This window comes from Pteropus alecto, unplaced genomic scaffold (genome assembly GCF_000325575.1).
Source record: "Pteropus alecto unplaced genomic scaffold, ASM32557v1 scaffold8, whole genome shotgun sequence".
Lineage (NCBI taxonomy): Eukaryota > Metazoa > Chordata > Mammalia > Chiroptera > Pteropodidae > Pteropus > Pteropus alecto.
The window spans coordinates 16254256-16281099 of NW_006494609.1; the positions used below are offsets into that span (position 1 = coordinate 16254256).

Consider the following 26844-nt stretch of genomic DNA (forward strand, 5'->3'; position numbering starts at 1 on the left):
CTGGTTCTAATCCTTCGCTTCATAGGTAAGGGGGCTGAGGCTAAGCGGCCTGCCTAATGTCACCCAGCAAGTTAGTGGCAAAAAAACACTGTGAAGCCCATGTCTCCGGCTCCTAAGCCAGACTTCTGCTGTCACACACTGTCCTGCCCAGAGCCTGTGGAGAGGGATGTGTGGGCCGGTGGCTCTGTATGTGAACACCTGGTACCAGCGTGATCCTGAAGATGTTTCCCAGCCTCTCTGCTCAGCCTCGGTTTCCTTGTCTGTAAAGTGGGGATGACTAGCACCTCACTGAAGGGACTTCCCCGAGGATCAGAAGAGGTGATCCTTCGGCCGCACTTGGCCCCGCGCTGGGCATGAGTAAGCATTTAGTGAGTGTCACGACCATCATTGCGGTTGTAAGACCTGCTTAAAATATGAGTTGAGCAAAGGAGGGGATGTTGGTGTTCTCCCTGGTCAAAAAATCTCAATGTCGTGCAGAGCTGGGGGTTGGACGTGAGTCAACTCCGACTTCCAAATCTTGCATCCTTTTCAAGATGGTTCCGAACACTCTGCATCGCAGCGTTGTAGGGATTGAAATCAAGGCAATCTGGACACCACTCCTTCACCCGCCCCCTCACTGAGGGCCCACGTGTGCCAGGCACTGGGGAGGCATCGTGGAAAGAATAAAGTCCTGCCCACCTGCAGCTCCCCTTCTAGTCTCAGAAACAAGCAGTAGGCAAACAAAAAATGTAGCGCACAAAGTCAGAGACTGGTGGGTGCTAAGAAAAACAGACGAAGGCCCTGCTACGGTTCTTGCCCTGGATGATAGCGCCCCCTAGCGGACATTTTGGACATTTCCGGGATTTTGGTGGGGGTTGCCTATTGAGTTGGGGGCACACCTAGCACCTGGCGTTCAGCTGCCAGGCATGCCATTCTGCCATGCACAGAACAGACGAAGGGACGAGAGTTTGAAAACTGACCCCTTTTGTGCAACTGTGGAAAGTCTCAGCTGACATCCATGGAGGTGAAAAATCTGTTTATAATTATATGAGCCTGGAACCTAACTTAGTTTTATCATCAAACACAAGGTATTTTGTACACAGATTTATCACTCACTGCATTTTTAGGAATTCAAGAACTATGCATACAAAAAGAAAGTTATACTTTGCTTGGTAAACCAAAAGAGTTGTTTACTGTTTGAGGGAATCACATCTTAGCGGAATTCGAGTCAACACATCACATCTTTGTCACTGTTACATTTATAGTAACTCTAGGCACAAATGCAGACAGCTGCCAGAACATTGGTATGTTAAAGTACGTACTAAATTATTAAACTTTAATTTCCTTTTATTTCTCTTTTAAATTTAATACATCCTATTGATTTTTTTTTTAAAGTATGAACTTACGTAGGTTTTATTATCTGTGAATTTATTTCAAGCTCGTAAAGTGTAATAAAAGGAGGCATTTGGGCAAATGTTCTAGGGAGCAGAGGTCCTAGCGCAGGAAGGAAGGAACCAGGAGCATATCTAGGGAAGAGTGTTCCGGGCAGAAGGAACAGGGAGTTCTTTCTTTGATAAAGACATCATAGTGGAGGGAGAGAGGGAGATCCAGGGAAAGATCCATTACGGCCTCATCAGCACCCATAGCAAAGACCATGGACTCTGGCCCTGCCCCTTAGTCAGCGCTGAGGATTCAGGATTGAGCCAGCAGGATAAGCAAGTTCAGGGGTCAGGACCAAGCAGGCAAGGAACATAATCTGAACCCTCGCCCCCTCTCTTAAGGCTCACTGTGGTTGCGTGCCGGAGAGGAGCTAGGAGGCCATTGCAGTAGTCCAGCCATGACAGTGGCTTGGGTTAGGGGCAGAAGCAAGAAGTGATCAGATCTGCGATGCGTTTTGAGGGTAAAACCTACAGGATCTGCTGATCCAAGTGTGATTAAAACACACACATGTCGAGGGCTTGCCCCTCAGAGGGAGGAGGCCAGGGACACAGCTGGCGAACCCACAGGGGATAGTCAGGTTTCTAGTTAGGAGACAAAATTGAGAAAGGTTTGGCATTTTGAAACACAACAAATCTCTAAAGATATAAAAGATGAAGCCTAATTTTTAAAAAGTTAGTGTGTTTTTAAGTTGAGCCGTATGGGTGTTGTTTTATTATACTTTATAACTTGCATGTGTAGGTTACATATTTTCTTTTGTATATGTTAAATGTCACTTCACAGTACTTTTTTAAAAGCTTGGCACTGACATCTTTTATGAGCCTGGGACTCTATTTTCTGGACAAAGCCAGAACTGGCCAGAACGTGGACAGCCTCAGACTGACAGGTAGAAGTCAAGAGAACGGTGAAGGGAGGGGTCAAGGGCTTGGAGCAGGACAATAAACTAGTCTGCCAGGGCTGAAGTTCCGCCCTCAGTGATGCTTGTCATGGGATCTTGGGCAGGTTCGGTCACTTCTCTAAGCCTCGGTATCCTCGTCTGTAAAATGGGGGGACCATAATAGAGCTTCCCACTAATATGGCTGTGAGGACAAAAAAGAGGTAATCTATGCAGAGCCTCCAGCACAATGCCAGGCACAGATGCTGCTTTGGGTGTTGTACGTAAGGATGGGGTCAGAGGATGAGAAGCGGGTTGGCTGGACATTCTTGAAGAGAAGCTAGCTGAGTGCCGGGCTCCCTAGCAGAGATAGGACACACCCACCTGGGGTTAGTGCTGGAGAAGCACCCGGTTTGTGCTTCCAGCTTCCTCTGCCAAAGGTGTCCTGCACTCCTGCCCCTTTAATCAGCACTTTCTTTAATCCGCTCCAATTTCCCTGTAGCCCCAGGATGAGGAGGAAACGTTCTCCCCAGGAGGTCAGTTCATTTTGCACCTATGAGCTAGCTAAACGGGAGGCCAAATTGTAACAAGGAAGCTATCTGATGAGCAGGGGAAAGTAAAGGGGTTGATATTATCTTAAGAGGTACATCTGTCTCCTCCTTCTTCCCTTGGTCAGGCTGTGGACATGGCAGGGCCAGCCTGGAGGAGGGACCTGAGTGGTCAAGGGATTGGTTCATACAGGGAGGCTGAGCAAACAGGGAAACAGGGTGAAGACGATGGCCTTGGGTTTCTCACCGTCAGAAAAGAGTAACTTCCCACAGAAAAGGAGGAAGACTTGAGTAAACTCTGTGTGTTGGATTGGAATTAAAGATGTTGGTGAAAACTTGTGCTTTTTAAATATGTAGAGATATAGAAGTTGATATTAGATTATGTATTACCTAGAGACACACCTATATCTCCTGGCTCTGGCTGCTGGAAAGCCTGGAAGCAGAGTCAGCTTGGTAGCAATATGCACACCTAGCACACAGGCTGTGGTTTCTAATCGCCTTTCTCCACTAAAACAGCTAAAATCATTATTGAAAGTCTGGTTCCAAGGCTGGGACATAGAAATGACAAGATGAGTCTGGAATATCTTTTGCCAAATATAAGGAAATACTCAAAAACAAAACAAAACAAAACAAAACAACAGACAAACAAAATGACGTGTGTGTATATCAAAGTAACACAAGAGCCTGCCGAACGAGCTCCCATGAGTCCAAGCCAAAACAATCAAAACATTTTCTGGCTCTTTTTTGTATGCTAGGAGCTCCTTCAATGGTTCACCGAATGTTTTAGTCTGTTTGAAGCTATAACAAAAATACCCGAGACTGAGTGTCTCATAAACAACAGAAATATACTCTCACTTTTCTGGAAGTTGGGAAATAAGAGATCACAGTGCTGGCAGATTCTGTTTCTGGTGAGAGCCCGCTTGTCATCTTCTGATTATGTCCTCTCACAGTGGAAGGAGCAAGGGAGGACTTTCGGGTCTCTTTCGTAAGGCACTAATCCCGTTCATGAATGCTCTGTCCTCAGGACCTAATCCCATCCCAAAGGCCCCACCTCTGAATGCCACCTATTGGAGTTAGGATTTAACATATGAATTTTAGAGGGACACAAACATTTAGTCTATAGCATTGAGTATGAGATAGAGTATAGGTTTGGCTGCTTTAACAAAACCAGACTATTGACAATGACTAAACAAATAGAAGTTTAATTCTCTTGCTGGTATGGTGCCTCACCTCTACTAAGTCATTAGGGATCTGGGCTCCTTCTATTTTATTTCTCTGCATCCTCAACATTCATCTTTTACCTCACGGGGCGAAATGGCTGCTCCACCTCCTGCCAGCGCATCCCTGTTCCACCCAGAAGTACAGAAGAAAAGAAAAAAGAGATGAGTATGTGCCTTCTCTTTTAGGACATGACCTAGAAGTTGTACATATATATCACTTCTGGTCCCATCCCACCTTCCAGAAACATAATCACCAGGTCATGCCAATCTGCACGAGGGCTGGGAGTATTTAGCTGAACAACCATGTACCTAGCTAAAAATAATTTTACCATTTAAGAAAAGAATAACAGAAATTAGGAGCCAGTTAGCCGTTTCTGCTGCTGCTCTTACAAATAAACTCCTTGTTTTGCTTCAGTTAAACGAAGAGTCGATTTCTGTCGTGTATGGCCAACATGACGTGAATCCAGGAAAAGGGGTCATTAACGTTCACTGACCATCTCCTGGGGCCCAGGCACTTCATACTGATTGTCTCTTTTAATCTTAACAGTGACTCAAGAAATAGGTTTTGACAGGTGGGAAAACTGGGACTCAGATAACGTGACTGGCTCACAGTCACAAGCCATCAGTGACAGAGCTAGACTGTGAACCTGGAATCTGAATCTCTGGGACCCCAAAGTTCCGGTTCTCTCCATGGTACCGCACGTGAGATACCCCTTGCGCCCCTCCCCTCCCCCGTCCCACTGGTGCTGGGACTGTACTAGCCATAGCGACGACTTTCGTTAGCATCTTCTCCCTTAGCCATGTTGAAACCATCCTTGATGACACGCTCTTGTGCTTAGACAGCAGTGTCTGTAACTACACCCTGATCGCACGATTAGATTAGAACGTGGGTGTTAGTCACCCATGTGCTCAGGAATAAGACAAGAAGAGATGCTGCCCCCAGAGAAGCTCCCACTGTAGCAATAGACTCAAAAATAAACATAAATTTAAAAGCGCTGAAGGTGCCGAGACAGAGTATATTTGGGGTACGTGCCCCCCCTCCCCCGCAGGGGCACATGGGTGTGGGAGTCAGGAAAGGCAAGAGAAAAAAAGGTGTTTGGTCCATGGATCTCCTGAAAATATATGTGATGTTTGTGCATCTGAGAGTATTTTCCCTAGGGAGAAGGTCTATGATCTTTATCAGATTCAACAGAAGATTGACACCTCGTGGGGTAGAGACTCTGGGCTAGAGGCTGAGAAGGCTGAAATCGCCAGGGGGTGGGGATGGGGTGGGGAAAGAGTGGGAGGGGAGGAGCTGGTGGGAAAGAGCCTCGAGATGCAGGAGGGCGAGGGCCACCCATCAGAGGGCCAGCCTGCCATGCTAAGGAGCATGGACTTCACTCTAGGGGCAAGAGGCAGTTACGGCCTAGTTGGGGTGTGTGTTTAACCCCTGGCCTATGTCACATAACGTTCAGAGTTCTGGATTGTCTCCTGGCGTCTCCTAGGCACTGTGAGTACACGGAGAACTAGCTTCCCACCAGCACCAGGGGAGGCGTCTAACAGGAGAGGTACTGGGTCTCAAAGCATGAGTAGAATTAGCACGTATTTCAGTCTCATAAATGTTTAATAACCAGCTCTTAGTGGGAATCCTCAATTTGTAGCATTTGTCAATTTCTATGGTGTAAATCCTGAAGCTGTGGCCTATTTCAAGCTACCAATGTGATGTCATTGAATAAATACGTACAATAGGTTTTCACAAGCCAGTGTGAGCCAGTTCCCACAAACCATTGCTTAAACCCCATTTATTATAAGAATGTAAAGGTACTTCATGGGGATCACGCTGGAGATGCAGCTGGGTCTCAGATTGGACTGGAAGCAAAAGCTGAGTGCTTTTCGTAAGCCAGGCTGACCTTCCTCTGTCTCTTCCTTCCCATTCTTCTCCCCTGCTGTGGCAGATTGGCTTCCTCTGCTCCCCAGTCTATGGAGCAAAGAATTGCTATTGCCAGCAGTTTCCAGTCATTATGTCTCTCTTGACAGGAAAGCAGCCAGACTGAAGCTTGGTCTCTCTTAGTCCCAATTTCGGATTCCCCGGAGAAGAGTCCACTGGCCCAGCTCGGGTCAGGTGCTCAGCCCTGGTCCAACCAGCCGTGGGGAGAGAATATGATGTCATTACGCCAAGATGGCGACCGAGTCCTCTGATGCTGTGACCGCAGGGTGGTGGGGAACCAGAAGTAACCAGAGAACAAAAGGGAGATGATCTGAGCAACCAACTCTGTAGGCATCTTAACCAGCAGAAAATGCTGTTATCTCCTCTAGTCTTTTGAACTATCCACTGAGGGTTAGTCCCTCACTCATTCATTTACTTATTCATTCAATCATGCATTTAGCGTTAACTTGACCTTCATTAAATACATATTCTATATTAGACACCACGTAGGGATAACAATGAAGGGAAAGGTGAATAAGATTTGATCACCGCCCTCAAAGAGTTTGTAATCTGGGATTGAGATAAAGCATCCATAACTCGACATGGAAGAAGCCGCGTAAAATGTTTGTACAAAGTACTGATTCCGTGAAGACCACAAAGGGGAACAGTGGGCAGTAGCCTCCAAGGGGGCCCCAGAGAGCCTCACTTCCTGGTATTCACACCACTATGTGGTCCCCTCCCCCACTGCAGCAGGGTAGTCTGTGTGGCTAATAAAATGCAGTAGAAGTGATGATATGCTATCTCAGAGCTTACGTTATAAAAGACGGAGGCTTCCATCTTGGCTACATTCTGTCTCATTCTCTTGGACCCTGCACTCTGGAGGGAACCAGCTGCCATGTCATGAGCAGCCCTATGAAAAAGGCCCACTTGGCCAAGAACTGAAGCTTTCTTCTGGCAGCCATGTGAGTGAGCTTGAACGTGGATCCTCCAGCCCTAGTCAAGCCTTCAGAGGAGGCTGCCCGCACCTAACAGCTTGAGGTGACCTCATGCGAGGCCCCGAGTCAGAACCACCTATCGAAGCCACTCTCCGACTGCTGATCCTCACAAACAGTGGGCGATAATATTTGTTGTTTTAAGCTGCAAAGTTTTGGAGTGATTTATTACACAGCCAGAGATAACTAACATAGGAGGTGATACTCGAGGTGGATCTTAAAAGATGAAATTATCAAGCAGAAACAAAGGTAAACAGGACAGATCATTCTAGCAAGGTCATGTGCAAAGCTGTAAACAAGGGAGTGCAGGGCATGAATGGGGAGCAGTAGCTCAGTGTGGCCAGGGCTTGAGCTGGCTGGCAGGGGACAGCATAGGGCTGGAAAGATGGGCCAGGCAGGAGAAGGGCTAAGGACACCATTATCAGTTTAGTCAATGGTTTTAAATCTTTCTTAGAACAAGGAGCCCCTTCTTCGAATAAAAGGCCACACTGTAGAAAGACAAAATGGAGCTTCTCTGGTTGGAGGTGGTAGGGTGGGGGTTGGAGCAGAAGAGGGTCCTGCCCGCCTCCCCTCTCCCTATTTGTTTCTATACACGTGGACCAGCTACAAGGATACACGGCATCCTGGGGAGAGTAGTGGCCCGGGCAGGGGGCCTGGTGGCTGAATGGGTGGGAGGGAGACTCACTTTTTACTAGATTTTCTTTTGCATTTTTTTGAATATTAAATTATGCACATTATTACTTATTCAAAGAAGTAAGTAAACCGAAAGATAAGGCAATAACAATGATAACAAAACAACCTTAGGTGGAAAATCCAGGGAGATTTTAACCAGGGTGGTTCCAGGGGCAAATCACACTTGTGGAAAGTCCCTCTGGCTGCCATGTGGAGAACCGTTAGACCAGGGGTGGGGCAGGACCCCCATCCAGAGGCCACGGAGAAGATTCTAGGGCCCGGAGTATGCATTCCAGAGACACATCTGAAGCAAAAACGCCAAAGCCCTTTAAACTTTTGTTGTTCAGTCAACAAATGTTTATTTGCTGAGCCCGAGCGTGCACGGGGTATGGAGGGAGGCAGAGCGCAGGCAGTGCGGTAGGATCCAGCTCTGCCGCTCTCTGGCCCCGTGACCCTCGCAAGGCTGCCTCACCGCTCCGAGCCTCAGCTCTCCGATCTGTAAAATGGGGTTACTAATAATATCTCTGATATTTAATTCTTTTTGCTTTTTTATTATAAAATGATCAAATGTCCAGGAAAGTAGAGAAAATAGTATAATGAATATTCATAGGCCACTACCTAGATTTAACAATTCTTAACATGTCGCCACATTTGCTTCATTTAGCCATCATTATTAAATTATTTAAAGCGTAGGCGTCATCAAATTTCACCTCTAAATGATTCCTTGCGGTAAAAAGAGACACTTTTTCCTGCAGCCACTGCAACATTATCATCACACCTCACAAAAGTAACAATAATTCCCTCAGACCATTATAAGTAACAATATTCCCCAGTCCATATTCAGATTCGCCTAAAGGTCTCCCAAACGTCTTGTACTGATCATTTTTTTTCAAATCGGGTTCCACTCAAGGTCAATGCATTGTTCTCAGAGGGTCTTTGAGGATGAAAGGAATCAATAATCACAAAGCACTCAGTTCCCTGGTATGGTAAGTTCTGTGAGTGGCGGCTCTTATTAGATATCAGGGATTGAGTGCTAACTCCACTGGGCACCAGGACTCAGGGAGCTGCAGACACACTACACCACAGTGGCAATCGGCAGGGTGGTGAGAACAGGACAGAGGTCCAAAAGGCCCGCGTGGTGGGGGTGGTGACCCCATAGGAGCAGATGGCCCAGAGGGGAGCCTCTGGGTAAGCCCTGACCATCCTCTAGAAGGTGACTTCCTCAAAACAGTGTCTCCACAGGGGGAAGGGGGAGGGTCTGCCTGACTGAAAGCTAGTGGTGAAACAAAGAACCTCAGGTTGCTTCTACCCGGGCTTCTTGCCTGCGGAAGGATTCTGCCTTTGGAGGAGGCAGGTCTGGGCCCCTGGGAAGGCTCTGCATCTGAGAGCTTAGGACAGACAGGCCCTGATTGCACTGTGGAGTAGAGAGGGCCAGTGCCGCTTAAACATGAGGATCAGAGGGGCCTCAGCTTCCTTCCAGGGTCTTGATGGTGGACTTGAGGATGCTCGTTGTTGAAGTGAGCCTGGCCAGCCCCAGCTCTGGCCTCCCAGCCCACTGCTTAAACGTCTCCCTTCTCCTCCCACCCCAGAGGTCTGTGCTGGATGAGGGTGGAGGGGGCCGTCAACTTCCTGCCATTTGCAAATGCATTGCTCCCCTCCCCCACACCAAATACCTAATTCGATATCTCCTGGGCCTCATCTTGCCCCCTCTCCCAGGTTGGCACTGCCCCTAAAACTCTAAAAGAGAGGATCCCCGGATACCAATCTTGGTCTTCACCTCCCACAGTGATTGGGTCAGAGGAAAACTTGTGAGAAATAGACAGTCTTTGCACGTGAGCGGGGAAATCCTGAATAAGAACAGAGCCAAGCGGAGGAAAGCCGAGCCTAAAGCTGGAGAGAGAGGGTTTTCTGACACTATTTAAGCGCTGTGCTTCCGCAGAAGTGAATACACTAAATTTTTTATATATGCCACCGAGGGTTGGTAACTTCGCCAGAGTTCCCCAGAAAGCAGAGCCTGGGGCAAAGGCCTATCTGCTGCTAGTTTATAAGACAGCACAGTCTCTGAGAGCAGGGACGGGGAAGGGGGTAAGAAGGAGCTGCTGTCAACATGGGGATGATCCACTTTGCAGGACCCGCCACTCAAAAACCACATCAACGTCATCTCAAGACAGTCTATGGAGGGAAAAGGGTGAGAATTGATCCACTTCTCCCATCTCCCATGATCAAAGGTTTGCCTAATGAGGCATTAACTCCCCTGCTGTCCCCCACCCCTAAGCGGTCCCTAAGGCTTGGCTAATCTCTTTGCTTGGGGAGCTCTGGAGGCTTCTTATATTTGGGGAGAAGGCCAGAATGAAACCAAGTAAGTGCAAGGCAGTGAGTGTTTTCAAGAAATAGACAGGGATATTTTAAAAACAGGTCAGGAAAGGCCGTCTGTAAAGGTGGCGAATCCAAATGTAGACCGGAAGGAGGGGCAGGAGTTAGCTCGGCCAAGGGGGTGCAGGTGGAGAAGAACCACGGAGAGGAATGTACGCGGGAAGCCTTGGGGGCCAGAAAGAGGTGGGTGTGTTTGGGGTACTGAACGAAGGCCAGCATCCTGCAATATTTAGAGCCATACAGATCAGTAAGCACTTATGGAGCACCAAGTATATACAGGGACACGGCCCCCTATTGTTTGGGCTGCCCCGCCCCTTTCCCCCTTTCTCAGGGAACTGTGCCTTCTTTCTTCCAGCCTGCGACGAGTGGTTACCATAGGAACAACCTCCATCCTACAACGGGACCACACCCCTCTGGACACAGTTGATTGGACTAGAGGTGAACGCCTCACCGAGGCTGGACCAATCAGAGTCTCAATCCCTGGAGATTGAGTAGATTGGGACAGAGAGAATGATAAGGTTTTCAGTGCAGGGCTGGACAAGTTACATGTCTACTCGGAGATGCTGGCAGCCAGATTTTCAACCTAGGGGAATGGGAAGCAGTGGAAGACACTCTGCAAGAGAAGGTGTTGATGAGTCAGATTCAAGAGACGAGGAACCGTGAGAGAGCCTGATACCTGTTCCTCCAAGATGTGGCTTCACCCCTGCCCTGGGGCTCCTTCAAACAAAGCTCCCGTTTTGCTTAAATTGCATCCAGTGGATTTCTGTCTTTTGCAATGAAACAAGCCCCAGCCAATACCTTGCCAAGTGCTAGGGCTTTATAGATGCATGGATACAGCAGCGTCCCTGGCCGGAAGAAAGTCATAAACCAGTGGAAGAGAGGGACATATACACTAAACATTAACTAGAGGGCATAAGTGCTATAATAAAAGTTTGTTCAAGGCAGGGAGGTTATGCAGTGATTAATTGAGATAACAGATGTAAAAGCATTTTGAAAAGAAAAATGTGGTATGTACGTCCCCTAAATCATACTTAGGAGATTCAATTGCATTTCTACTTTCAATTTAATGAAGAATACAGCCTCTCAACTTTCAGAATAACACTGTTTACAAGGCACATGCTTGCCTGTTATCTGGCACTGGGTAAATTATCCAGGGGCTCAGGCTTTTAGTTCTTCATCTATGTTTGGAGATTGGGTGGATAAATAACATTACAATTTCCCAAAGAATTGGGAAGCATTTGCCGTTTCTGCCTTCACTGCCTTCATTTGCCGTTTCTGCCTTCCTGCCCTTTCTGTGCTGCCTACATCAACCTGTCCTTGACTCCATGAAATTAAAAGGCTGCTGACTCAACTAAAATCTCACAGGTGAATCACTGATAGAGAAGTTTACTGATTGACATACCATGGCCACATTAACCATAGATGGTGACATTATGTCTGGAGAGAAGGTGTGACTGCTTCTACCTAAACAATCTTCAAAATTATCCTGTCTGAGGCTGCTTCAAACGTTGAGATAGCTTATGAAAGAGCAATGTTATCTTATTGAGAAATACCTTCCCTCCACCCTCATCGCAGACAGAATTTCTGATGGCAGAGCTCAGAGGCACCCTGGTACGCAGGAAGAGAGCAGGCTTGGGTGTCAAGCGTACCTAGGTTTAAATGCCAGCCCTACAAACTGCCAGCTGTGGGGTCTTTGGCAAGCAACTTAACCTCTCTGAGCCTCAGTTTTCTCATCTGTTAAAAGAAGGAGAAGACACTGACCAGAAATCAACTGTAGGAATGGATGGGTCGGTGACGGTACCAGGTAGAGCTGTAAGGACTAAAGGAAAGAAGGCAGATAAGTATAACCTAGCACAAAGTGGAGCAGAAAGACAAACACACAAACAAAAAACCAAAACAATTCGTTTCTTCTCTTGCATCCTGGAGCGACTTGGGTTTTCTGGGACAGGCTGGGAAGGTAGGACTTCCTTTTCAGCAAAGCCGATCTAGTCCCAGAGATCAGAATCTGATCGATCACATTTAATGAGGATGATGGGTTTCTAGAGACTTGCATCATTTAAAGCTCAATAACCCAAGCATAATTTCTCCATAAGAATGACTCTACAGCCGGGGGCACGATCTTCGGAGCACAATATAAATGCACTGTATTGTTGTGCTTCCATGAAACTGTTGCTCTCTGCATCGTCTCTGTTATTTTTGCCAGAATGCTCAAACATAAATTAATAGCAACCCCAATCACAGCTCCTGGCCTTCGTCGTGTGCTTTAACTCAGCTAACCTTTCAGCAAAAGTGATTATCACACTGATGCGTTTTTCAGCCTCAGCGCTTCCAGGACCACTTGAACTCAGAAGTCACAGGACACGCGAACAGCGGGTTGATTCTCACGCTGCCTACTAGGGAATAGGTATTTCTGGTTTGCCCGCTGAAGTGGCGCCACCTTGTGGCAACGTTGTGAACGGTATAAATTCCCCAGTCCCACCCGTTTTGACATAAAGGGATTCTCGACCAATTTTTTAATTGGGTGGAGTTCTCTGTATCAATTATGGGGCATAATATGAGGCCTTATTCATGTTGTTATGTTAGCTCAGATTTCCGCAATTCAAATCGACATAAAATGTAATTGCACTATATTTGATTTATTTAAAATCTTCGAACTCAAGATTCGGGGGGTTTTATTTTCCCATCCAGAGCATTTTTAGGAGGGCTACTAAATTTGGGGATTAAAATAACGCGCGCACGTGTGTGCGTGTGAAGAGCTTGTCTTTCTGTGGACATTGTGTCTATGTTACAACAGCCCCAGGATGGGGGTACTCTGTGGGTCACCCCCATTTTATGACTAGGTCTCTGAAGCCAATAGAAATTTAAAAGTTTGCCCAACCTCTACATATATACAATGAAATATTGCTCAGCCACAAAAAAATAAAAATAAAAAAATAAATGAAATCTTACCATCTGCAACAACATGGATGAACATGGAGAGTGTTGGGCTGAGTGGAGTAAGTCAGACGAAGACAAACGCCATATGATTTCACATGCAGAATCTAAAGAAAACATAAACAAACAAAACAGAAACAAACACATAGATACAGAGAACATTTTGAGGGTTGTCAGATGGGGGGCGTTGGAGGATGGGTGAAAAAGGGGAAGGGATTAAGAAATACAAATTGGTAATTATGACATAGTCATGGGGGATGAAAGATATAGCATAAGGAATATAGTCAATAATATTGTAATAACTATATAGAGTCCAGTGGGGTACTAGACTTATCAGAGTGATCCACTTCATAAGTTATATGAATGTCTACTTGCTACGTCATACGCCTGAAACTAATATAATATTGTAGGCCAACTATAATTGAAAAATAAAAAGAATATTAAAAAAAAAAAACTTTTCCCAACCTCTTATGGTTAGTGGCAGAACTGAGCCTGATCTCCTAGTGACTAAAACCAATCCACCGACAATGTTGAAATTCAAATTTTCAGTGTTTTTGTTGTCATTTTAAAATTTTCGTGTCCCTCTGCTCCTTCTACCCCTCAGAGTGAGAACTGTGCAGGCTTCAAATCAGAGGGACGTGAGTTTCTTTGCCAGCTTCCCTGGGAGCACGGCTTGGGCAAATACTAAACCAAGCCGAGCCTTGGGTTTCTCTACCTTTACAAATAAAATTGAGGTTATCGCACACACAGGTCCATGAAAAAAACTGGTGAAATCTGAATAAAGTCTGTAGATTGTGTACCCATGTCAATTTCCTGGTTTTGATATTGTACTGTGGTTATGTAAAGTGTCACCATTAAGGGAAGCTGCTTAAGAGTACACAGGACCCTCTATACTATGCGTGCGACTTTCTGTAAGACTATGATTATTTTAAAATGAAAAGTGTTTTGTTTCGTTTTTTTTTTTTTAATTTAGGGAATGAATTGATAAAGACAGAATCTCCAAAATATATTTTCAAATGTAAGTACTCACCTGGTCCTTACTGAGCCAATGGGGGAAATGCTATGTCCTAATGTTGCTTAAAGGAAGACAGAAAACTGCTGAATTATACTCTTATTGTGCTTATGACTGTATTCAAAGAGAGGAAATTTATGCCTCAAAGAAGAAGTAGAGGGAAACACTTCCAAGAGTTAATGCCGATTGTCTCTGAGTGATGGGGATTTGTTTGGTTCCTACCCACTCTACTGTATTTTCTGAATTTCCTGGGATGAATTTGATTTTTATAATCAGGAGTTAACACTTCGCCAAAAGAAGAACAGACTTTCGTGCCGGGCCAGAAAATCCAAGATGTGTGGATGCCATCTGCACAGTATGGGTCCTGGAGAGTTGAGGCACTCTTTATTATTGAAAAAAAAATTAATTCTAAAATAAATTACATATGCTTGTGTTAACAATCCATAAAGAGTAGTAGGGGAGAAAGGAAGTTCCCTGTCTAGCCCCTTCCTACTTTCCAGAGGTGAGCATTGTTCATTGTTTATTTTTTTCAGACTGCACTCATTTTAGCCTTTTTTGAGAACTTTGCAGCTCAAGTTTCAAGGAAGCACAGTGGAAGGGCAATCGTATATATCTTCACGTTGTTTACTTCCAGAAGGAGCCCCACTCCTTGATTGCACCAGGCTTCCTGGAGGAGGCCACTTCTTATCGATGTATAGGAGGTGTCGACACCTGTCTTTGAAAGCTCGTTCCTCCTTCTTCCATCTGCTGTAGTCTTCCCAAGCCGTTTCTGCAGGTCAGCAGTGGGCCCCTCCAGGTCCCCGTGCACGTGGCCACTGAGTCGTCTCTCTTTTCATTCTGATCCTCTCCCCACATAACTCGGATGGTACTCTTCAGACTGGGGTGTGGAAGCATATTCCTGGGCTCTATGAATTCTACTGGAAGTTTTGAATGTTATGTTTTCAGGTTTGGATCCTCTGGATGATCATCCCAGAACCAAATGTCAATTCACAATTTTATAATTTTAAACGCGTGTTTCCATTTGGATCAAAGTCATGTTCACGGCTGATGAATCAGTGTGCAGTAGCATCGAAGACGAATATTTTACCAGAGTTCAAACGGAGAAAGACAGCGGGAGAATCGCGTGGTCCTAGACGATGATGCCTTCTGCAGCTCCCATCTCCTTCCCACCCAACTTGTGACGGTATGAATTAGCAGTAAGTATAGTATAAATAAAAAATAAAGACGTTTCATTAAATACTATTTAAGTAGCTTCTGTAGTATATTTTGAGGTGCACGATTAAATCAATTGGATCGTTAAAATGGATAAGTGCTTTAAAAGGAACTTATTATTCAAACTCCCCCCAAAAGATCAAGAATGATAATGTCAGTGACTCAAATAATGATTGTTATTAAAAAAAAAAATCCGTTGAAAATGCATCTTTCCCTCATTAAACCACATTTCAGTGATTCACAGTGATTCAGTTTCAGTAAAACAACACGTTGATTTAAACGTGGTTAATTTGAAGTTCATGACTATTTTTGTATTTTTAAGTTTATTTTAGTTTAAAAGTTGATGCAGCATATGAGCTTTTATTATTTATTTTTTTTGAACTTTTATAAGAGTTTATTTGAGTCTAATGGAAGATACGCCAGCATATGAGCTTTTTAAATATGAAAATTTTGCAGCTTTGTGTTTCTCCCTTTTATTACTTGCCCTGGAAGGATTCACATAATCTAGGAAGGGAGCTCATACCCCTTTGATATTTTCCCAAATATTTCTCTTCCCTTTCTTTCCAGCAGCAGACGAAGGAAAGTGAGTCCTCCCAGCCCTTGGGGCAAAGGATGCCAGTTTTTCAATGGGGGGTGATTTAGTGTCCAGTTTTCTTGGCCCACCAGGGTCTACTGGAAGGAAAAAAAAGAGTAGAGTTTTTGTACAGCGAGCAGTTGAGAGGGAAGGACTGTGTGTGAGGCGCTCCCGAGAGCCTGGGACTGTCCTGGAACCCCCTCGGCTTCTGCCAGAGACTCTACATACAGACACCTCTGCGCTCTGCACGCAGGATGGAGTCACGTTCTCTCCAGGGACTGCCCAGCTGGGACAACACCCAGCACTGTCACATTCTGTCCTGCTGTGACTACACAGTGTGTAGACACCTCCTTGAAATGCACCAGGAACCCTTAGAGCCCAAAGGGCATGCCTGGACACCCAGCGGCCAGGACAGGAGGAGGCTTCACAGCTGTACTTAGCTGAGGGAGCACATACTCAAGCCGGAGGCCCCCCAGCCTGCGACAGTGATTGGAGAGGACCCAGTCACCAATCAACCCATTGGAAAAACACCCTCGAAGAGGGGGTACAGCCCAGCCACTGCTGGTACAAGTGAGAGGGCTCGATGAAGCAGATTTAAGTGTACTGGAAGAATCTAGAGGCTGGGACCAACTGCTGTTGCCAAGACAACGCAGACAGGAAAGATGTCCCTTCTGTCTTCCTCCCCACTAGTCTTTCTCTAGATGGGCTGGGCCCATCAGAAAGCCAGCTGGCCAAGGAGTCTGACGTGTGGTTTCTAGAGTCCCAGCCCCAGAGCAGGAAGATGGGTGGGCATGATATTGAGAGACACTAGGCCAGTGACCATCAAGCCACATTTAAGGCCAGAGATGAGTTAAAATCCTGCATCTCATTCAAGACTCTCACTTGAAAGCTACAGAAGCCAAGCTCGGCCAATGGAAGCTGGAAAATAATTTACCAAAGACTACTGGGCCTCTCACAGAACTGGCTTGAGAACCAAGACCAGAAATTGAGCTAGAATCACTGGCAGACTCACAGCCCGGAACCAGACCAGAAAGGACACCACTGCCATCTGGCATCCGATGTCGCCGCCATGGTGTGACAGATTCTGTTATTTTCCAGGAAGGATTCCTTCTTCCCTTTCCCACCCCACTGACTTTCGGCTTTGCCATGTGACCTGCACTGACCCATGGAATACAGGCAAAGTGAACATGTGCCCTTTCTGAGCAGAGTTTCTTCCCTGCTCTTGTGCCCCTGCCATCTTGCATGAGAAGAGCACACTCCAGGAGCTGCTGGTCCTCCAGCCTGAGCTCTGGAATATAACGTGGAGCACACCTGAACCCAGCCTCTAGCCTGGAGCCCAGCCCGCAGGGACCCAGTCTACCAACAGCCCATTCACAGGACTGTGAGTGAGAAACACACATTTGCTATTGGAAGCCACTGAGATCTGGGCTGTTTGTTAGCACAGTAGAAGCCAACAAACACACACGAGTTTCTCCTCCCCTGCTTCTTTATAAAAAAGCTCTAGCTCCAGATATAAAATCCTATGCAGGGTGTCTTATGGGCCAAGCCCAGGTCCCACACCTGTGCTGTACCAAACTGGAAGACTAGGGAAGTGCATATCAAAGTTTCCATTTCCTGCAGAAGTAGGTGGGCTCCACATCTTCTGTATTATAACCAGACTCAGGGTGGGTGCAGTGGGTTAAATAGTGTCCTCCAAGCATTCATGTCCACATGGAACCTCATTTGGAATAGGGCCTTTGCAGATGTAATTGGTTAGGATATGCTCAGACTGGTTAGAGTGGGCCCTAATCCAATGACTGATGTCTTTATAAGAAGAGAAAACTGAGACACAGACACACACACACACACATGGGGGAGAAGGCCATGTGGAGATGGAGCCAGAGGTGGGAATGACATGTCTACAAGCCAAGGAATGCCAAGGGTTGCCAGCAACACCAGGGCTGGAAGAGAGGCATGAAATTGGTTTTTCTCCAGAGTCTTTGGAGAGAGCACGGCCCTGTGGACATTTCGAGATAGCACTTTTAGCCTCCAGAACTGTGAGAGACTCCATCTCTGCTGCTCTAAGCCCCCCAGTGTGTGGTGCTTCATTACAGACGCCCTAGTGGACTAACACAGCGGGCAAGTGCTCAGATACAGGACGGAGGTGTGGGAGCCACCTCTCCCTCCCACTCGCAAAAGAAAAGAAGTCTCCCCCCTCTCACATGCTTCGGTAATATTCTAAAACAACAATTCAAGGAGAGGATTCTTGAATGTTTCTTCTTTAAAAGCAGTCTGTACATGACTTTACGGAAACATGGCTGGGCATCCCCTGGGCACCGAAGTCCTGCAGAAGGAATTTGGTATTTTGGGGTCTCTGTCTTCTCCTGGATCCCATCTGATCCAGAGAGACTTTGCCTGGAGAGAGTTAGTCAAGATCTTTGGGTCAAAAACAGATGGCACTTCAAAAAGTCTGAATTTGAGTACGGAGCTGCTGCGAGACAGAACGTGTAGGAATGGAGGTTGTTACCTGAGCAAAACCTAAGACCTGACTCCATTAGGCTCCAAGTCACATCCTCACGTCTTTCTATCAATGAATAATGACTCTGGTAGCTCTCTCAAAGCTCTTTTGGAACAATGTGGGGAATACAAATATATTTTGTACGTGTCTTTTTAAAATTGGAGACTCAACAAGGCAATGACAGAAAATGGAGAAAAGGGAAGGGGACCACTTTAATTAAGAGACCTCAGAAGTGTAACAACCAGGGGTCATGTGTGGGCATCGTTTGGATCCTGATTCCAATAAATCAACCGTAAGAAGATATTTTTGAGATAATCAGGGAATTTGAATATGAACTGGGTACTAGATGACCTGAAGTCATTATAGACAGTTTTGTCAGGTATGATATTGGCATTATAAGAATAAGGCTATTTTTTAAGAGGTACATACTGACGTATGTAGAGACATAACGCCATTATGATGGGATGTGCTTTAAAAAATATTATAACGGTAGACTCAAATTCTGACCATTGCTTTTAGGTAAGCAGCGTGCTTTCTAGCAGCCTGCCTGCTTGCCATTAGTATGAGACTATTTTGAAAACAAGCTTATAATATTGTAACAAATGGAAGAAGCAATAAAGCTATTTGTAAAAATATTTAAAACCAGTGGAGAGACATTTGGTTAAACACTGTATATTAAACACACATGTTTATCTCTATTTCCACCTGAAACTCATCCAAAATGACAGTCAAGGACTAAAACAAGCGTAAGGCTCCCAGAACGAGGAGAAGGGAAGATGCATCTTAGTCTGTTTGGGTAGCGTAGCAAAATACCACGGACTGGGTGGCTTATAAACAACGAAATGTATCCCAGTCCTGGAGGCTGGGAGTCCAAGGTCAGGGTGCTGCTGTGGTTGAGCAAAGGGCCCTCTTCTCGGTCGCAGATTTCTTGTGTCCTCACATGGCAGAAGGGGCGAGGGATCTCGCTGGGGTCCCTCTTAAAAGGGCACTGAGCATGTTCATGAGGGCTCCACTGTTATGACCTAATCGGCCCAAAAGGCCTCACCTCCTAACACCATCACCTTTGGGGGTTAGGATTTCAACATATCCATTTAGGAAGTGGGGGATAAACACTCTGACCATAGCAAGATGTCAACACATTTTTGGAATATGGAAACATTCTGAAGGAATGGTACTGACCTACGAGATCCGTGGAAGTTGCACCATAAATCCCTAAGGAGGGGCCAGTTGAAAGCAAATCTGCACCCCTCACAGGACTTCCAAAACGTATTGGTATTAAAGGCACTAGGGACAGAAGCAGGCCCAGTCAGGACATGGGACTAAAAACAGAGGGCATAATAGGTTGAATAATGGCCCCCAAAGATATCAGGTCCTAATTTCTAGATGTTACCTTACTTGGAAAAAGGGACTTTGCAGATATGATTAAGTTAAGCCTTTTGAGACACAGATTATCTTGGATTATCTAGGTGGGCCCTAAATGTAATCACGAATGTCCCATCTGGAAAGCAGAGGGGGATTTGACACAGACACAGAGGAGAAGACTGTGTGAATATGATGCAGAGAGAGATTTAAAGACGGTGGCCTTAAAGATTGGACCGATGCGACCACAAGCCAAGGAATGCCAGCAGCCCCCCAAAGCTGAGAAGGCAAAGAACGGATTCTCCCCTAGAGCCTCTGGAGGGAACATAGCCCTTTCCACAGTTTGATTTGGGACCAGTGAAACTGATTTTAGACTTTGGGTCTCCAGACTTGTGACAGAATAAATTCCTATTGTTTTAAGCCACCGAGTTGGTGGTAATGTGTTATTCAGCCATAGGGAACATACGGAGAGTTTGACTGAAAGTCAGATAAGACAGGCTGTAAGACACCCAGAGCCCCACCCTATCCTGAGCTGCCCATCTTGGCAGCTGACTCAGGAGGCCAGACACAGCGCGGGGTGCAGGCGAGGCTCCCGACTGAACCAGACGAGCAAGGAGAGTCCGCATTCCAAGCGAGACCGCCCACGGCCTCTTCCCCATCTGGAACGTCCTCATCAGACTCATCCCCTGGGGCAGGAGATTAAAGGATCTTCCCCTGAAGAAACTGAGCAGTTTGAGAGAGCAGACCTTCCGCTACTGACATTTGGGGGCCCCCCACCCAGAAAACTGACCTGCTGTGCTGTCATCCTGCAGTGAGGTGTCCAGCCCCACCCATGAAAACGGTGCAAACCATCGGCTATTCAGTGAGATACTTTCAGATGAGAATGGATAGCCAAGGAGCCTCGCACATTTGAGAACCCACGACACGTTTCCTCAGACTCGCTTGAGAAAAGTTTCCGACATGAGAGAACAAAACAAACAGAAAAAAAGAACCTTGGGTGTGGGGCTCCCCACAGATGGGACAGGAACATCATAAGATACAGTCCCCGTGGTTTCTGGCCAAGTTGAGGGCGCAGACAGCGGGTCCAGTTGCCTCAGCCCCTGGATCTGACTGGAGGAGACAGTAACGGGAACAGTAGGAAACTAAAACGATAAACTAAAAACCAAACAGACAAAAACACTGGATTCAGTATCCTGAAAGTGGTAATAAAAGATAATGAACCATTGAGACAGTCCGCCTTTCCCAGGCATGTTTATCCCAGGCCACATGCTCTTCTCCTAAGGACCCTGCAGTGAGATCTCTGCTCTTAAGTCTGGGTTAGGGAGGGGCTGTGACGGCCCAGCCATTAATCAGTTTGTACAGCAGAAGTGAGGCCGTATGACTTTCGGAGCTAGGTCATAAAGAGGATCCAGCTTCCGCCTGAGTCTTGGCAGGTTTGTCCTTGGAACCCAACCACATGGAAAGGCCAGGTGGACCAAGGCCTGTGTTCAGGCAGACAGCATTTCCCAGCTAGGCCCTGAGCTGACCCCAGCACAACCGGCCGCACAGGTGAGGGATGGGCTCCAGATGATTCTAGCCCCCCTGCCCCCTGCCAGTCTTCTAGCCGAGGCCTAAGATCTCGTGCAACTGACAAGCCATCTCCACTAAGCCCTGTCTGAATTCCTGACCCACAGAAATTGTGAGAGATAATAAATGACTATTGTTGTTTTAAGTCACTAAATTTTGGGGTAATTAGTTAGGCAGTAATCGTTAATAGGTAGTAATAGTAATATGGCCAAGAATAAAAAACTAATAAAATGGAATAATCACACCATGCAAATGAGTGCTCAAAAAGTAAAGCTGTAACTGAATTTAAAATTTCACAGAAAGGCTGGAAGAGGGAGCTGAGGAAATGGAGTTCATCCCTCAGTAGCTTAGGTCCGGCCTCATGCCCACCTCGTGACTCACTAACCAGTCTGGGTCTAGGTCATCGATCCACCCCAGGCTATGGCTAAATATGGGGGAGAGAATCCCTAAATAAGAAACAGGGTCTCGCTGGTAGAATGGACACTGGAGAGAGAAAGCAAGCGTCTGACCAGATATCCTAGAGAATGTGCCCATTTCTTCAGTTATTCTGGTATCGACTAAACTCAAATGGAGATTAGTCGCTTAGAGAAAAAGCCTGTCTTTGGAGAGTGTCAGGCTGGGCCACTCTCCTGCTGGCTCAGACTGGGACATCTACTGTCTGAGGAGAAGCTGCTGAGCCCCTGCTTTGCTTAATGAATTCTAAATTACTAATGAAAAATAAGAGTTTTCCAGGGTTTCTCTCTTGAAATTTCTCTCTTATGGCTTGTTTTATTTTATTTAGTTAAGGATCCGTAAACATTACACCAATAGGAAGTATTCATTGAAGAAAAGCTAAGACTTCATTAAAAAAAAAAAAAGGTAAAATTGCCCATAATTCTGCCATCCAAAAATAACTACTGTTAACATTTAGTGTGTGCTTTTCCAGATTTTTTCTTTGCAAATGTATTGATGGGTGTTTGTCAACACAAAGATGAGATTGTTCCAGAAATACTGTTGCACTTTGTTTTTTCACTCAAAAAAACTATTTGTATACCTATTCATATACCAAAAATATCCTTCGATTGGGTTGAACCATATAAGATTACCGAAATGCAATCATTTGTGGCCTACAAGACGGCAATTGCATATTTCCACACAATACAATTTTGTTTTAACGGCTACAAAGTTTATAGCCCTTTGGGCATGGTGCAATTTACTCAACCTATCACTTATTATTGGGAATTTATATAGTTTCCTTTTTTATTCACAATAATAAAAGTATTGTGACGGAAAACTTCGCCCATTCTGTGTGAACATCCTTGCTTAGTTTCTTAGGATACAGATCCAAATGGCATATGTTAGATAAAAAGAAACGCATGTTTTAAAAGCTTTTGCTGCGTATTGAAGGTATAGTTTTTGAGAAGCCAGGAGCTGGTTGGTGCAAGGTAAGTCCTCTCCCAGCCCCCAGGAGGGTACTGCAGGTACTGCTTCTCCTGAAAGGCCTTCAAAGGGGAGGAAAGGGAGAAGCAGCTGGGCATTCACTGCTTGGACAAGAGGGAGACTGAGGAGGTCATTATGCCTGTACTCTATCTAACACGCTGAACATATGCTGATCGTAAAACCTGTGAGGGGCCGTGGCAGCCCGCAGAACAGGCAAAGAACAACCCTGTGTTTATCGCTCTGATTCACGAAAGAGTTAAATGAGTGACCAGGAATGCAATAGAGGATTTTTTTTCTTTTTCTTTTAGGTGAGGCAACCCTTGGTTGACCTCAGAGATTGCAAGGACCTTGTCAGCTTACAATCCTTTAATTCATTCATTCATTCATTTAATTTTTCTTTTTACTCCTACAGTACCTGGTCTTCCTAGGTGGTCTCCCATCCAAGTTCTAATCAGGCCCCGACCTTGCTTAGCTTTCGAGATCGGACAGGATTGAGCTTGTTCAAGGTGGCATGGCCGTAGACTGGATTTTTTTTTTTTTTTCTTTTAACCTGGATCTAATAAAGGAATTTTATCACTTTAGGGTAAAATATAAAGTAGAGGTTCTCTGTATATGTAAAAACAATTATATATATATGTATATCTGTCATGGGCATCCTCTCAGGCGGCCCCCAATGATTCACACCTGAATTCACATCCTTACGTAATTCCCTTTCTTTAAGTATGGGCTGGATTTATTTATTTATTTAATTAATTTTTAATAATTCTTGAATATATTTTTTTAACTTTTTTAAAATTAAGTTTATTGAGGTAACATTGGTTAATGCAATTACATAATTTTCAGGGGCACGTTATAATTTGACATCTCTATATTCTATGGTGTGTTTAAGGCTGGATTTATTGACTTGCTTCTAAAGAACAGAATATGACAGAAGTAATGGGATGCCGCTTTTGAGATAAGATTATAAAAAGACTGTGGCTTCCGTTTGGGGTGTTCTCTCACCCTCTCTTGGATTGCTTGCTTCCGATGGAAATCAGCGGCCCATCATGAGGCAGCCGCGTGGAGAGGCCCCTGCGTGTGAGCTTGGACTATTTCCCGAGAGGCAGCGCTGGCCAGCACCTCGGAGGCAGTCTGTCAGCGGGCCAGAAACTCCCAGGGAAGACCCTCCCCCCATTCTTGATCCACAGACACTGAGAGATAATGGCTATTTGTTTTCAGTCACTAGATTTAGGGGTTATCTGCTGTGCATCAATAGAGAACAAACGCAATCGCCGTTGGTTGAGCACTTACTAGTAGCGGGTACAGTTCTCAGCACTTTACATTATTCATTCATTCTGTCTTCACAGTGACCTTACGAGGAAGTGTCATTATCTCCATGTTCAGTTGCGGAAACCGAAGCCCAGGAAGGGTTAATAAACTTGTCCCAAGTCACAGAGTTCGAAAATGGTGAGGCTGGAATTTGAATTGAGGCATTCTGGCAGCAGAGTCATGCTCCCATAAATAAAGATTAAAAAAAAAAAAAAATAGCCGCTCATGTTTCACCGGATAGAATTGCATACTTTGCCCATGCCTCGAACAAGTAGTTTGGCAGAGTACGGGATCACCTTAAACTAATCGAGTTGCCACCCTCACTTCCTGCAGGGGCTAGGGGAAGGCTGGGTTCTCTGAAATTCACAGTTCTGTAAAGTGGGTGAACAAATCTGGCTTTAGATACCAAGGAGAAAGAGGGCTCATGGTTGCTGGGTGGGGGCAGTGTTGTCCCTATGGCAGTGTAATCTGGATTGTATTATTATTAAATTTTGGAAGGAGACATCGGGGAGTGGTGATAGGGTTTCAGGTTATATGGTCAGAAACGGGTTCGCTAATGATTATATTCACATACTCCTATCCATTCTTGAAGTGGTGCCAGTTGGGTTCAGAGCCAAGATACTCTTGGAGGCTGTCTGGCACAGTGGCGAAGGAGTTGGCTTTGGAACCTGAGAGATCTCGGTACCTTCTAGCTGTGCAACTCCAGACAAGTCACTTCCCCTTTCCAAAGTTCTGTTTCTTCGCTTGAAATTAGGGATAGTAATATACATACAAAGGTTGTAGTTAAAATTAAATGAGGTAATATATGTAAAGCATTTAGCAACCTGCCTGGCACATAGGAAGAGCTTAAGAAATGACGGTCAGATTATTATTATATGTACTAAGGCACATTGGAGCACTACTAATTAGCTAAGAAATATTTATTACCTTGCAAGTGTGAAACACCATGTCGGGTTTGTATGGAGATATAATACACCTTGATATCAAGGGAAACATAGAATCTAGTTAGAGAGTTAGAAAGCACACTCATTAAAAGATGGCCTGATAATATTTGGGGATACATGTTGAGTAACAAATATTAAGCATGTTAAGAACTTAGAGTCAGTTTTTTAAATTAAGGATATTCATATAAAGATGGAAGATCTTCTGAGTCACATAGTTTTCGAGCTAAAAGGGACCGTAGATTTTATGGATGAGTAAACTGAAGTCCAAGAGGAATTAAGTGCCCTTACATCAGGTCACAGAGCGAGCCAGAGGCAGGCTCAAATTTGGGTTCAAGTTTTGCTTTGTCACTAACTAGCTGTGTGTCCTTGAGAAGTCGCTCACCTTCTCTGAGCCTCACTTACCTCATCTGCAATATTCTGTTCTGTTAGACCCTAGCCTTCTGACTCCCAGTCCTCCCCTAGGGGGGTGACTAAGAGCCTTACGGTCCTATTTTACATTGAATTAAATTATTTCATATACTGTTCCAGTTTATATGGTAACACACGTGCATAAGAAAATCAACACCTCTAAAAGCGGAGTTAGGTTTGCTGCTAGCAGAGGCTGGAGAGGGTAGGAAACCCATGATGGCTAAAGCGTACTTTTGACCTAAATGTCGTTTCTTTGAAATAAGAAACTTTCAGAGGTTGACCTCTAAAATCATTGTTATAAGACGCTCTGGCTGGGAGTGGAGTGAAATTGCTATAAATGTGCTCGCTTGCGTCGATGGATCAGTCCATTTGCCAAGGCCAGGCCTCCCTGACAAGCTAATTAGATGATTCTAGAAGTGTCATGGACCTAGAGAGGAAGTCACTGTCTTGCATTGAGCAAGTGCTTATTTTTCCACATAAAGTGTGAGAAATTTTCCAGTCTTTGATGGGGGGCAGGTATGACGCCACTTTCATATGTGATAATCCTTTTCCCTGCGTATGGCCGAGCCGAGGCCTAACCTGAGCGCCTACTGCCACCTAGTGGTGTTTAGACGAATTGCCATTTTTAAGAAAGGGGGTGCTCTCCAGTTATTTACTCCCTAGTCACTTATTTCATCCGCTGGCATCTCGGGTCATTGGTTATTTCCGTGCGTGTGCATGTATGTATCTATTTCAATGAATATTTTATTTTAGAATAATTTTAGACTTATAGAAAAGTTACAAAGATAGTACAGAGAATTCTGGTATACTCATCTGGTTTCCCTTATTAATCTCTTACATTACCACGGTACCTTTGTCATCTACAAGAAAACCATATTGATATATTACTATCAACTGAAGTCCAGACTATATTTGGATTCCACTTTCCCACTGATGTCCTTCATCTGTTCCAGAATCCCTTCCAGAATACATTGCATTTAGTTGCCTTGTGTCCTTAGTCCCCTCTGGTCTGTGACCGCTTCTCAGTCTTTTTTTTTTTTTTTTAATGATATTGACAGTTTCAACGAGTATTGGTCAGGTATTTTGTAGAACATCCCTCGATTTGGGTTTGTCTGGTGTTTTTCTCACGATGAGACTGGGTTATGGATTTTGAGGAAGAATACCACAGAGGTGAACTGCCCTCGTTATCACATCATATCAGGGGTACATGCTGTCCACATGACCGACCTTGAGCCTAGCCAAGGTTTGTCTACTTAAGAGTTACTATTTTTCCTTTCTATACTCTATTCCTAAATGCAGCTCACACTTAAGCAGGGAAGGGAATAAATTCCACCTCCTGAGAACGGCAGTATCCACATAAAGGATTTGAAATTCTTCTGTAAGGAAAATTTGACTCTTCTCCCATAGTTATTTATTCATTCATTTATTTTATCAGCATGAACTCATGGACATTTATCTTATACTTTGGATTACAATCCAACACTGAACTGTTCATTTCGTTGCTCGAATTGTTGTAGCTTTTGCCAGTGGGAGCTCTTTCAGGCTGGTTCCCGTATGTCTTTGATATACCAGTTTCCTCTGCCTTTTTGAGCACTTCCTTTGTATTTTTA

The 26844-nt window shown here is 45.1% G+C and overlaps 1 pseudogene; it reads right to left on the reverse strand.

Moving 5' to 3' along the window:
• Positions 1-22977: 22977 nt before the first annotated feature.
• On the reverse strand, positions 22978-23097 carry LOC112473855 (annotated as a pseudogene).
• Between the last annotated feature and the right edge of the window lie 3747 nt (positions 23098-26844).